This window comes from Carcharhinus amblyrhynchos, chromosome 1 (genome assembly GCF_965287045.1).
Source record: "Carcharhinus amblyrhynchos chromosome 1, sCarAmb.v2.hapA, whole genome shotgun sequence".
Classification (NCBI taxonomy): domain Eukaryota; kingdom Metazoa; phylum Chordata; class Chondrichthyes; order Carcharhiniformes; family Carcharhinidae; genus Carcharhinus; species Carcharhinus amblyrhynchos.
The window spans coordinates 90,369,793-90,382,866 of record NC_137324.1 but is presented as its reverse complement, the minus strand read 5'-3'; the positions used below and the strand labels follow the sequence as shown (position 1 = coordinate 90,382,866).

The 13,074-nt window shown below is 43.7% G+C and overlaps 1 protein-coding gene across 1 annotated transcript in view; it reads right to left on the bottom strand.

Annotated features, from left to right (window-relative positions):
- The window catches only part of arap2 (ArfGAP with RhoGAP domain, ankyrin repeat and PH domain 2), a 338,594-nt gene that overhangs the window by 244,200 nt on the left and 81,320 nt on the right, over window positions 1-13,074 (bottom strand). The gene's annotated exons all lie outside the window — the stretch shown is intronic.

The following is a 13,074-nucleotide window of genomic DNA, read 5'->3' as shown; positions in this document are numbered from 1 at the left end:
CAAACCTTCACACACAGGTAGAGAACCACTGGACAGTGCTCAGAAGTGGCAATGCCATCTTACCTAGATCTGAAACAAAAGTCATCCTCCTGTAATCCTCCACTGATCATCCATTTTAAACATTGCAGGCAAGTAGCTTCAACATCATTAAGGAAATAAAAACAATCAAAAATCAAAGAAAGAGATAAGTGGAAGCTGTTCCCAAGAGCTGGACAAACGGAAGACTAACCTTCAAAGAACAAAGTGCAAGCAAGTGGGAATAGCAGCCTGAGAATAACGCGCATTTATCTTTCCAACGAAATGGTGTAGACATTTTCTTTGTGCATATGAGGTGTGAAACTGCCTTGTGCAGCATTGCTACAGAGGTCTTGAGCCCTAAGAAGGTGGGTCAGGAAACTTTCAATGCACACTATCCTGATGCAACATGGGCCAGGTAATGTGACCCCCAGCTTCAAAATAGTCATGGTCTTATTAAATAGCACAGGTAGCTCAGTGAGTTGAATAGCCTACTTCTGCTCCTAATTCTTATGATCATATCATTAAATTTGAGAAACAAATGTGCAGATAACTCTTCACTGTTCACTTTGCAACACAACAAGCAAAGGTGGGACCCAGAGGAGAATTATTTAAAGAGCAAGGCACCCAAATTTCAAATACAGTAATTTCTTGGAACTTTTTCTTTGCAAAGTAGTCTGCATTTTTGGAAGCATTGGGTGAATACCTGAATACCTGCAGCATATTCACTGACAGAAGGGCAATGGATTTGGTGACCTGTGCACACAAAGGCTACAACAAGTATAGTGACCTGACAGTGCCTCTGAGTCTGCAACACAACAGGGGCATGAAGCAGAGGTTGTGCACAGGGCAACCTCTGTGTCATCTCGTCTGCCAACTTGGAGCAACACTCCACCATGCTCCTTGACAGCGACAGGAGTCTGTCTGACAGACCCATCAATGCAGCTACCATCTCAGTTTGTATACCAGTTCTGCATTCCGCTCTCCTCTGGCCCATCAAGGTACTTGTTTCAGTTCAAAGAATCCCTACGGTGCAGGAGGAGGCCATTCAGCTCATTGAGCCTGCACCAACAACAATCCCACCAAGACCCTATCACATGTAAACCCACGCATTCATTCTGCTAAACCTTTTGTTACTAAGGGGCAATTTGCCATGGCCAATCCACTAACCCGCACATCTTTGGGCTGTGGGATGAAACCAGAACACCCAGAGGAAACCCATGCAGACACAGGGAGAATGTGCAAACTCCACACAGACAATGACCCGAGGGCAGAATTGAACCCCAGTCCATGGCATTGTGAGACAGTGGTGCTAACCACTGTACCACCGTGCTGCCCCACGCAGCTGCAGCTGAACAAGTCTGCAACTTTTTTTTAATTCATTTGTGGGACATGGGCGTTGCTGGCTGGCCAGCATTTATTGCTTATCCCTTGTTGCCCTTGAGAAGGTGGTGATGAGCTGCCTTTTTGAATTGCTGCAGTCCATGTGTTGTGGGTTGACCCACAGTGCCATTTGGGGGAGAATTCCAGGATTTTCATCCAGCGACTGCAAAGGAATGGCGATATATTCCCAAGTCAGGATGGTCAGTTGCTGGGAGGGGAACTTGCAGGCGGTGGTGTTCTCACTTATCTGCTGCCCTTGTCCTTCTAGATGGAAGTGATCGTGGGTCTGGAAAGTGCTGTCTAAGGACCTTTGATGAATTGCTGTAGTATATCTTGTAGATAGTACACACTCCTGCTACTGATCATTGGTGGTGGGGGGCGGGATTGAATGTTTGTAGATGCTGTGCCAATCAAGCGGGCTGTTTTGCCCTGGATGGTGTCAAGCTTCTTGAGTATTGTTGAAGTTGCACCCATCCAGGCAAGTGGGGAGTATTCTAATGCAGTCGTGCCTTGTAGATGGTGGATAAGCTTTGGGGAGTCAGGAGGTGAGTTACTTGCCACAGTATTCCTAGCCTCTGACCTGCTGTTGTAGCCACTTTATGTGGTGAGTCCAGTTGAGTCTTTGGTCAATGGAAAACCCAAGAATGTTGACAATGGGGGATTCAGTGATGGTTACACCTTTGAATGTCAAGGGTGGTGGTTAGAATGTCTCTTGTTGGTGATGGTCATTGCCTCACATTTGTGTGGCGTGAATGTTATTTGCCACTTATCAGCCCAAACCTGGACATTGTCCAGATCTTGTTGTATTTGATCATGGGCTGCTTCAATATCTGAGTGGGGCTGAGCACTGTGCAATCATCAGTGAACGTCCCCACTTCTGACCTGATGGAGGGAAGGTCATTGAAGAAGCAGCTGAAGATTGTTGGGCTTAGGACACTACCCTGAGGAGATATCCTGGAGCTGAGATGACTGACCTTCCACAACCACAACCATCCTCCTATGTACGAGGTATGACTCCAAGTGAAGAGTTTGCCCCCGATACCCATTGATACTCACCTCTGGAATTCAGCTCTTTTGTCCATGTTTGAACCAAGGCTGTAATGAGGTCAGGAAATGACTGACCCTGGCAAAACCCAAACTGTGCATCAGTGATCAGGTTATTGCTGAGCAGGTGCTGCTTGATGGCACTGTATTTGACCTCTTCCATCACTGATGATCGAGATTGATTGGGTGTTAATTTGTTGGGTTGGATTTGTCCTTCTTTGTATGTACAAGATATACCTGGGCAATTGTTGGGTAAATGCCAGTGTTGTGACTGTACTAGAAAAGCATGGCTAGAGGAGCGGCAAGTTCTGGAGGACAAATCTTCAGTACTATTGCCGGAATGTTATCAGGGCTCATTGCCTTTGCAGTATCCAGTGCCTCCAACTGTTTCTCGAGTGGAATGAATCAAATTGGCTGGAGGCTGGCATCTGAGCTGCTGGGGACCACTGGAGGACGCGGAGATGGATCATCCACTCAGCATTTCTGGCTGACGATTGTTGCGAATATTTCAGCCTTACCTTTTGTGCTGAAATGCTGGCATCCTCCATCATTTAGGATGGGGATATTTGTGGAGTCTCCTACTCTAGTGAGTTGCTTAATTGTCCACCAACATTCTCAACTGGATATGGAAGGATTGCAGAGCTTAGATCTGATCTGTCGATTGTGGGATCGCTTAGCTCTGTCTATCATTTGCTGATTTTGCCATTTGGCATGCAAGTAGTCCTTTTTTGTAGCTTCATCAGGTTAACACCTCATTTTTAGGTATGGCTGGTGCTGCTCCTGGCATGTCCTCCTGCACTCTCCATTGAACCAGGGTCAATCCCCTGGCTTGATGATAATGGTTGGGTGGGGGATATGCTAGAGTCATGAGGTTGTAGACTGTGCTGTAGTACAATTCCGCTGTTGTTGGCCCACAGCACCTCATGGATCAACCTTGCCCTCCAGTGAGCTGTCAAACAAGCCTTTATCCCTGGCCTGGCTGCAGGCAATGTGTCCAGATGACTCTCCACAGGCTGATCTCAACACTATATCAGCTTTAAAGTACCTGCAGTGCCAAAATTGGAGCTGGTGGCTGCTAGCTTCAGATAAAGTGATGGGGCCTCCATCAGTGTCGTACTGTTGTTGACTTTCCTCCATCTGGGGCTCCTGTACTTGGGCGTTGGGAATCAAGAGTGAGAAGGAGTTTGAGATGAAGAGAGGGATTTAGGGTGGATAGCAAGAAGTCCATGGTCATATCAATTGCTGCTTGCTCATCCTGCCAGATAGCGCAATGAGGATGAGCTGAGAGTTGAGAAGGGGCATCAAGCAAGAAGATAGTCATTCTCAATGTTCTCAGCAATGCTGAATGCCACAGACCTTGTCGTGAAGTCTTTCTCCTGAAGCTGAGAACTAATTTGTCTGTGGAGGTCAGGAGAACATCCTTTAACCGCAAGAGCTCTGTTCTGCTGCCTGCTATTGTGTGCCACCTTAACCTACAAGGGTAAGGGCAGAATGTGAGTGATTGCATAACAACGTGTGTGGGTGAAGTGCCTTCTACAGCTGAATAGTTGGAGCAGCAAGAAGTTGATGTGAAATGGCAGCATGGGTAGGCATGTGAGGGTGAGGTGGAGTATCTGCATGATCGACTTCAGTCTTGAGTGCCAGAAAGTATTATTGGGTGAGTGACGGGGGTGTGGTGCATGAGAAGCTAGTATTGTGGTGGATTGGTGATACCTTATGAAGAAATATTCACTGACCCTGACCACACACGAATGTGGAGCAAGAGAAGGCCATTCAGCCATTCAGCCTGTTCCGCTATCTAATAAGAACAAGAAACAGGAATGGGCCATTTGGCCCCTCGAGCCTGCTCTGCCATTCAATAAGATCACGGCTGCCCCAAATCTGCGTTCCACCTGCCTCTGACAACTTAGACCCACAGCTATCCTCCTCTTCCTTAAAATGTTCAAGAACTCTGTTTCCACCTTCTTTTCAGGAAAAGTTTCTAAAGACTCATGACTCTCTGAGAAAAATAATTTTTCCTCACCTCTGTATAAAATGGGTGATCCCTTATTTTTAAACATGATGTCCCATTCCAGATTCTCCCAGGATAGGGAACATCCTTTCCACATCCACCCTGTCAAGAAACCTCATGATCTTACAGGCTTCAATCAAGTCACATCTTACTCTTCTAAATTCCAGTGGATACAAGCCTAGTCTTTACAATAAATAATAACATTCTATTAGCTTATTATTTGCTGTATCTGCAGACTGACCTTTTGTAATTCATGCACTAGGACACTCAGATCCCTCTGCACCTTAGAGTTCACTCACCAGTTAGATATGTCTGTTTTATTCTTCCAACAATGTCACATTTTCACAAATTTTACTCAATTTGCCAGATCTTTGCCCACTCACTTAACTTAGCTATGTCTTTTTATAGTCTCCTTATGTCCTCTTCACAACTTACTTTCCTACCTATCTTTGTATCACTGGCAAAATTGGCATCCATCTCTTCAATTCTTTTATCCAAGTAACTTATATAAATTATCTCAACACTGCTCACTACGTCACACCACTCAGTACATCACGACAACTTGAAAAATACCCATTTAAGGCTTCTCTTTGTTTCCTATTAGCCAGCCAATCTGTTATCCCCTTTAATATGAGCTTTTATTTTCCACAATAGCCATGGGTGTGGAAATCTAAGTACAGTATATCCACAAACTCTCCTTTATCCACATCACACGTTACTTGCTTAAACAACTCCAATAAGGGTTAAACATGATTTCCATTTCACAAAACTATGTTGACTGGCCTTTATTTCCAGCTTTTTGCCTCCCTCCTTTTTTAAATAACAGAGTTACATTTGCTATCTTTTAACCTAATAGTGCCTTCCTGAATCTAGAGGCCAGCTACAAGAATCAAAGAATTGTTGTCGCGCAGATAATTCGGCTCTGTAAGAACATAAGAACTAGGAGCAGGATAGGCCATCTGGCCTCTCGAGCCTGCTCCCCCATTCAATAAGACCATGACTGATTTTTTTCTGGACTCAGCTCCACTTACCCACCCACTCACCACAACCCTCAATTCCTTTACTGTTCAAAAATTTATCTATCCTTGCCTTAAAAACATTCAGTGAGGTAGCCCCAACTGCTTTAGTGGGCAGGAATTCCACAGATTCACAACCCTTTGTGTGAAGAAATTCCTCCCTAACTCAGTCCTAAATCTGCTCCCCCTTATTTTGAGGCTATGCCCCTAGCTCTAGTTTCATCAGCCAGTGGAAACAAATTCCCTGCTTCTATCTTATCTACTCCCTTCATAATCTTATATCTTTCTATAAGACCTCCCCTCATTCTTCCGAATTCCAACGTGTGTGGGTGAACTCAGTGTCTCCTCATAAGCCAACTCTCTCAACTCCAGAAGCAACCTAATGGATTTCCTCTGCAGCCCCTCCAGTGCCAGTATATCCTTTCCCAAGTAAGGAGACCAAAGCTGTACACAGTACTCCAGGTGTGGCCTCACCAGCACCTTATACAGCTGCAACATAACCTCCCTGTTTTTAAACTCCATCCCTCTAGCAATAACGGACAAAATTCCATTTGCCTTCTTAATTACCTGCTGTAACTGCAAACCAACTCCTTGAGATTCCTGCACAAGGACACCCAGATCCCCCTGCACAGCAGCATGCTGCAATATTTTACCATTTAAGTAATAGCCCATTTTGCTGTTATTCCGACCAAAATGGATGACGTCACATTTACCAACATTGTACTCCATCTGCCAGACCCTCACCCACTCACTTAGACTATCTATATTGCTTTGCAGACTTTCAGCATCCTCTGCACACTTTGCTCTGCCACTCATCTTAGTGTCATCTGCGAATTGTGACACACTACACTTGATCCCCAACTCCAAATCATCTATGTAAATCATAAACAATTGTGGTCCCAACACTGATCCCTGAGGCATATCACGAGTCACTGATCGCCAACCAGAAAAACACCCTATTTACCCCCACTCTTTGCTTTCTATTAGTTAACCAATCCTCTATCCATGCTAATACATTACCTGTAACACTGTGCACCTTTATCTTATGCAGCAGTCTTTGGTGCAGCACCTTGTCAAATGCCTTTTGGAAATCCAGATACACCATACCCACAGGTTCCCTGTTGTCCACTGCACATGTAATGTTCTCAAAGAATTCCACCAAATTAGTCAAACCTGACCTTCCCGTCATGACTTTATGCTGCATCTTACCAATGGGACAACTTATATCCAGATATCTCGCTATTTCTTCCTTCATGATGGATGCAAGCATTTTCCCTACTGCAGAAGTTAAGCTAACTGGCCTATAGTTACCTGCCTTTTGTCTACCTCCTTTTTTAAACAGTGGTGTCACATTTACTGTTTCCCAATCTGCGGGAACCACCCCAGAGCCCAGCGAATTCTGGTAAATTACCACTAGTGCATTTGCTATTTCTCCCGCCATCTCGATTAGTACCCTGGGATGCATTCCATCAGAACCAGGAGACTTGTCTACCTTTAGCCCCATTAAGTTGCCCAACACTATCCCTTTCATGATCACGATCATGATAATTTCTAGGTTCTCACCTGCCTAAATGAGCAACTCACCATTTCTCTGCCTTTTCTCTGTTATTCTTTCATGTCAGACAAAAATCTAATTCCCTTTTCAGACAATAATCCAATCCCTTTTGAATGCCTTGAGTGAACCAATCTCCACACACTCACGGACAGTGTATTTGAGATCCTATCCACTTGCAGTGTGCGTAAGTTTCCCACATCTCCATTGCTTCTTTATCCAAGTACTTTAAATCTGTGGCCTCTCATTCTCAATCCTTTCAACCTGTCCAGACTCCTCATAATTTTGAATATCTGTACAAAGAAAACTCCTCGTCTCCAAGAAAAACAGTTCTAACTTCTCCAATCTACCTACATAACTGAAGTTCCTCATCCCTGGAAATATTCTTGGGAATCTTTTCTGAAGTGTCTCTAATATCTTCTTATCTACCCTGAAGCGTAACACCTAGACCTGAATGCAATACTCCAGTTGAGGTAGCATTAATGTTTTATACAAGTTTATCTTCATCTCCTTGATCTTGTACTCTATGTCCCTATTAGTAAAGCTTTGGATACTATCTGTGTTATTAACCACTCTCACAACCTATCCTACCATCTTCATTAATGATTTTTTAAAATTCTATCACAGGATATGGCCATCACTGGCTAAGCCAGCATTTACTTTCATCTCTAATTGCCCTTGAGAGATTGGTGATAAGCTGTCTTGAAATGCTGCAGCAAATCCAAATCTCAATTTTAAAACTGTACCACTAACCATATTAAATGGTTTTCTCACCAAGTAAACAGTCTGACAACACCAGGTTTTAGTCCAACTGATTTATTTGATAGTAAACTCACTAGCTTTCGAGGGGATTCCCTCTTCTTCAGGTGAATGGAGAGTTCTCACCTGAAGAAGAGGGAATCCCCTCGAAAGCTAGTGAGCTTACTATCAAATAAATCAATTGGACTAAAACCTGGTGTTGTCAGACTGTTTACTGTGTTTACCCCAGTCCAATGCCGGCATATCCACATCATGACTACTTTCTCACCAAGACCCTGGGATTCTGACATATATATTGTGAAAACTGGCCACAACTGCACAAATAAACATGAATAAAAACATCAATGATTCAGGCTCAGACCTGGTGTTCCTTCATATAGATATAACTGCTAACTTCAGAATTTTAACATAAATCAGTGGCCAAACACAGATCCTCCCTCATAGTAGCATGAATTATTCATTCACTAACTTATTGTGAAGCTACACTCCTATGACGATCACCAGCTCTGGAGCGATTTAATCACGATAAGAAGTCTCACAATACCAGGTTAAAGTCCAACCACTTTAACCTGGTGTTGTAAGACTTCTTACTGCGTTTACCCCAGTCCAATGCCGGCATCTCCACATTGTGATTTAATCACTTCAGTGTGATTTAATCATGTGACATTTGATCACATAACATGCATTCAGGTGACGTCCTATATGATGCTCAGTTACATGACATTTGCCCACTGTTTGCAAATGTTATTGCATTTACCTTGATTGGTCTTGTTGATAATGAGAAACTCAAAGTAAAAAATTTGACTTTTTTTACACTGAGGTAAGTAATTAATGAATCAAAGAAAGAAAGTAATTGAAAAGCTTTACAAGGTAAGTAATGCTTAAGTAAAATCATTTTTGTGACGGCATGGACTGCATGGTGTTTAACAGTGCTGTCTCACAGCGCCAGGTACCCAAGTTCAATTCTGGCCATAGGTGACTATCTGGGTGGAGCTTGCACGTTCTTCCTGTGTCTGCATGGGTTTCCCACAGTCCAAAGATGTGCAGGTTAGGTGGATCAACCATACTAAATTCTCCCTCAGTGCCAGGGGATTAGCAGGGCAAATACACGGGGTTATGGGGATAAGGCCTGGGTGAGATTGTTGTTGGTTCAATGGGCCAACTGGCCTCCTTCTGTATTGTTGGGATTGCATGATTTTATTCTTCTATGAATGTTTCTACAGTATTAACCGCAATGAGAAACACTGTCAGAGTCAGAAAAGTCTGGACTTTCTTTTCCATATTTACTGATTTTGTACAATACACAGCAGCTTACAAAAATTAATAAATTGAACCAAAACCAAAAAGCTGGTTCACTTCCACTAACTCCCACACACACAGATGATGTCCAGTATCAGAGGGGTGAGGTTGACCCTCAGGGAGCAGCAGCAAAACTGGCCCGCCTCACATAATAAACACTAAAATAAGTACTTGAAAATGCTTGCAAGGAATATAGATAGAATCTCTACAGTGTAGAAGGAAGCCATTCAGCCCATTAAGCCTGTACCGACAACAGTCCCATAGAGTCTCTATCTCCGTAATCCTGCTTATTTACCCTACTAATCCCCCTGACACTAAGGGGCAATTTAACATGGCCAATCCACCTAACCTGCACATCTTTGGGAGTGAGGGGGGAAAACCGGAGCATCGGGGGGAAACCCATGTAGACACGGGGAGAATGTGCAAACTCCATACAGACAGTCACTTGAGACCAGAATTGAACCCGGTCAATTCTGCTAACCACTGTGCCACCCCATAACATAAGGGAATGTATAATACAAAAATGTTGATAGGTGACAAAAGGAGCAGCGCACCAAAAACCAAATAAAGCTTCTGGATTATAACCTCTCATCTTCTCCATCCTGGTCCAACACCAGCATCTCCACACCACAAAAATATTGGTAAGACACTAAATGCCATTGACCATACTGCAACAAGTGAGGCATTTAAACCATAGTCCACTGCAATAATTAACACAGTAATTTAGAAGCACTTCTGGGTTTCTATCACTTTGTAAACAAACCAGAGTAGTCCTGCCAAGTTGACTTAATTTAATAGCTGCCATAAAACATTTGTGCAACGGCATACATCATAGGTCAATATGACCTCTCCCTTCACCAGTGAATGTTGCTATCTCAGCCTCTTGGTGGGCATTGCTTTCATATTATATAATTAAATTCCAGAATGCCAAATCAGTCATTATTGCACCACAGTCAGTGCTGAATAACAATGTATCAACCCGCAGAACATACTGCAATAGGACAAATACATTCAAGGAAGCTTTAGCATCCGGATTATGAGCAGCTGATCTATCCGAACGCAGTCAGTTACATTAATCATTTCATCCATATCCAAACACATTAACTACCTACGCTGGTCCTCTGCCAATTTCTTATTGCAGAACATTTAACTCAACTATCTATATCTGCGAATGTATGATTACTTTGAACTTTGAACCACAATACTCTCCTTCCCACAGTGCACATTGCCCTCTCTCCCTTTCCCACTGTGTTGCTCTCTCTCTTCCTCCCTCCCTCTGTGCTTGTGTACGTGTAGCTCTCGCCCAGTTGCTTTCTTAGGCCATTCAGCCTATCAAGCCTGCTGTGCCATTCAATTAGATCATGGCTGATTATCTACCTCGATATGATTTTATGAAGGAGAGTCGTGTCTCATGAGCTTGATCGAGTTTTTCGAGGAAGTGACGAAAATGAGTGATGAGGGTAGGGCAGTGGATGTTGTCTACATGGACTTCAGTAAGGCCTTTGACAAGGTCAATCGTGGCAGACTGGTGCAGAAGGTGAAGTCACATGAGATCAGAGATGAGCTGGCAAAGTGGATACAAAACTGGCTCGGTCAAAGAAGACAGAGTAGCAGTGGAAAGGTGTGTTTCTGTGACAAGTGGTGTTCCTCAGGGATCAGAGTTGGGACCTTTGCTGTTTGTAATATATATAAATGATTTGGAGGAAAATGTAGCTGGATTGATTAGTAAGTTTGCGGACGACACAAAGTTTGGTGGATTTGCGGATAGCAATGAGGACCATCAGAGGATACAGAGAATATAGATCAGTTGGAGACTTGGGCGGAGAGATGGCAGATGGCGTTTAATCCGGACAAATGTGAGGTAATGCATTTTGGAAGGTCTAATACAGATAGGAAATTTATAGTAAATGGCAGAACCCTTAGGAGTATTGATAGACAAAGGGATCTGAGTGTACAGGTACACAGGTCACAAAGTGGCAATGCAGGTAGGGAAGGCAGTCAAGAAGGCATACGGCATGCTTCCTTCATCGGCCAAGGTACTGAGTTTAAAAATTGACAAGTCATGTTGACGCTTTATAGAACCTTAGTGAGGCCGCACTTGGAATATAGTGTTCAATTCTGGCTGCCACAAGGATGTGGAGGCTTTGGAGAGGATACAGAAAAGATTTACCAGGATGTTGCCTGGTATGGAGGGCATTAGCTATGAAGAGAGGTTGGAGAAACTTGGTTTGTTCTCACTGGGACGACAGAGGTTGAGGGTAGACCTGAAAGAAGTCTACAAGATTATGAGAGGCATGGACAGAGTGGATAGTCAGAAGCTTTCTCCCAGGGTGGAAGAGTCAATTACTAGGGGGCATAGCTTTAAGGTGTGAGGGGCATGTTTTAAAAGAGATGTACGAGGCAGATTTTTTACTCAGAGTGGTGGGTGTCTGGAACTCGTTGCTGGGGGAGATAGTAGAAGTGGATACAATAGAGACTTTTAAGGATCGTCTTGATAACTGCACAAATGAGATGGAAATAGAGGGATATGGTCCCCGGAAGCATAGGGGGTTTTAGTTAAGTCAGGTAGCATCGTCAGTGCAGGCTTAGAGGGCCGAAGGCTTGTTCCTATGCTGTAATTTTCTTTGTTCTTTGCTACTACATTCTTACAACTCCTTCAATGCCATTTTCCCTATTATTACCACATCCCTTGACTTCATTAGTTTACAGAAATCTATTGAATTCTATTTTGAACATGCTCAATGATTGAGCTTCCACTCTGGGATAGAGAATTCCAAAGATCCACAACTCTGAGTGAAGGAATTCCTCCTCATCTTGGTCTTAAATGGTTCCCCCCTTACTCGGAGATTATGTCCACTGGTTTTAGACTCAAGTCAGGGGGAACATCTTGCCCACATCCACCCTGTCACATCCAGTAAGAATTCTGTAAGTTTCAATGGGGTCTAACTTCATTCCTTGAAACTCTAGCGAATACAGATCCAGCCTTCTCAATCTCCCATTATAGAACATTCCCATTATCCCAGGAATTAGTCCTTCTATGGCAATTAGAAGGGGGGCATGGTAGCAAAGTGGTTAGCACTGCTGCTTCACAGATCCAGGGACCTAGGTTTGATTCCCGGTTTGGTCACTGCCTGTGTGGAGTTTGCATATTCTCCTCGTGTCTGCAAGGATTTCCTCCGGGTGCTCTGATTTCCTCCCACAGTCCAAAGATGTGTGGGTTAGGTTGATTGGCCCTGCTAAAATTACCTGAGATGCGTAGGTTAAAGGGATTAGTGGGTAAAATGTGTAGGGATGTTGGGGTAGGGCCTGGGTGGGATTGTGGTTGGTGCAGACTCGATGGGCCAAGTGGTCTCTTTCTGCACTGTAGGATTTCTATGATTCTATGTATATTCTTCTTCGGATAACATGACCTAAACTCTACAGTATTCCAGGTGCCATCTCACCATGGCTCTATACAATAGCAGCAAGACATTTTTACTCCTGTACTCAAATCCCCTTGCAACGTAGACCAACATACTGTTTTCCTTCCGAATTGCTTGCTGCACTTGCATGAAAGCTTTTAGTGACTCATGGACAAGGACACCCAGGTCTCTTTGGACACCCATACTTTCCAACCCCTCACTATTTAACACTCTGCCTTTCTGTTTTTTAACCAGCAAGGTGAATAACTTCACACTTATTCACATAATATTCCATCCACCATCTTCTAGTCCATTCACTTAGCTTGTCCTACTCCTCTTGATATCTCCTTACATCCTCCTCACAACTTAATGTTCCCATCCAGTTTGGTGTTATCAGCAAATTTAGAAAAATTACAAGGGCTCCATTTCCAGGTGATTTTTTTTTTGTCCTTATGCCATTATCCTCATAGCTGGCAATGAGATGCCATGACAACCTGGGTGCGGGTTGCACTAGTGGGATCCACCCAAACAGGGACCGCTTCACCAGAATTGGCAGGAGCTGCATCGGGAGATCAATCGCCAATTCCAGTTTTG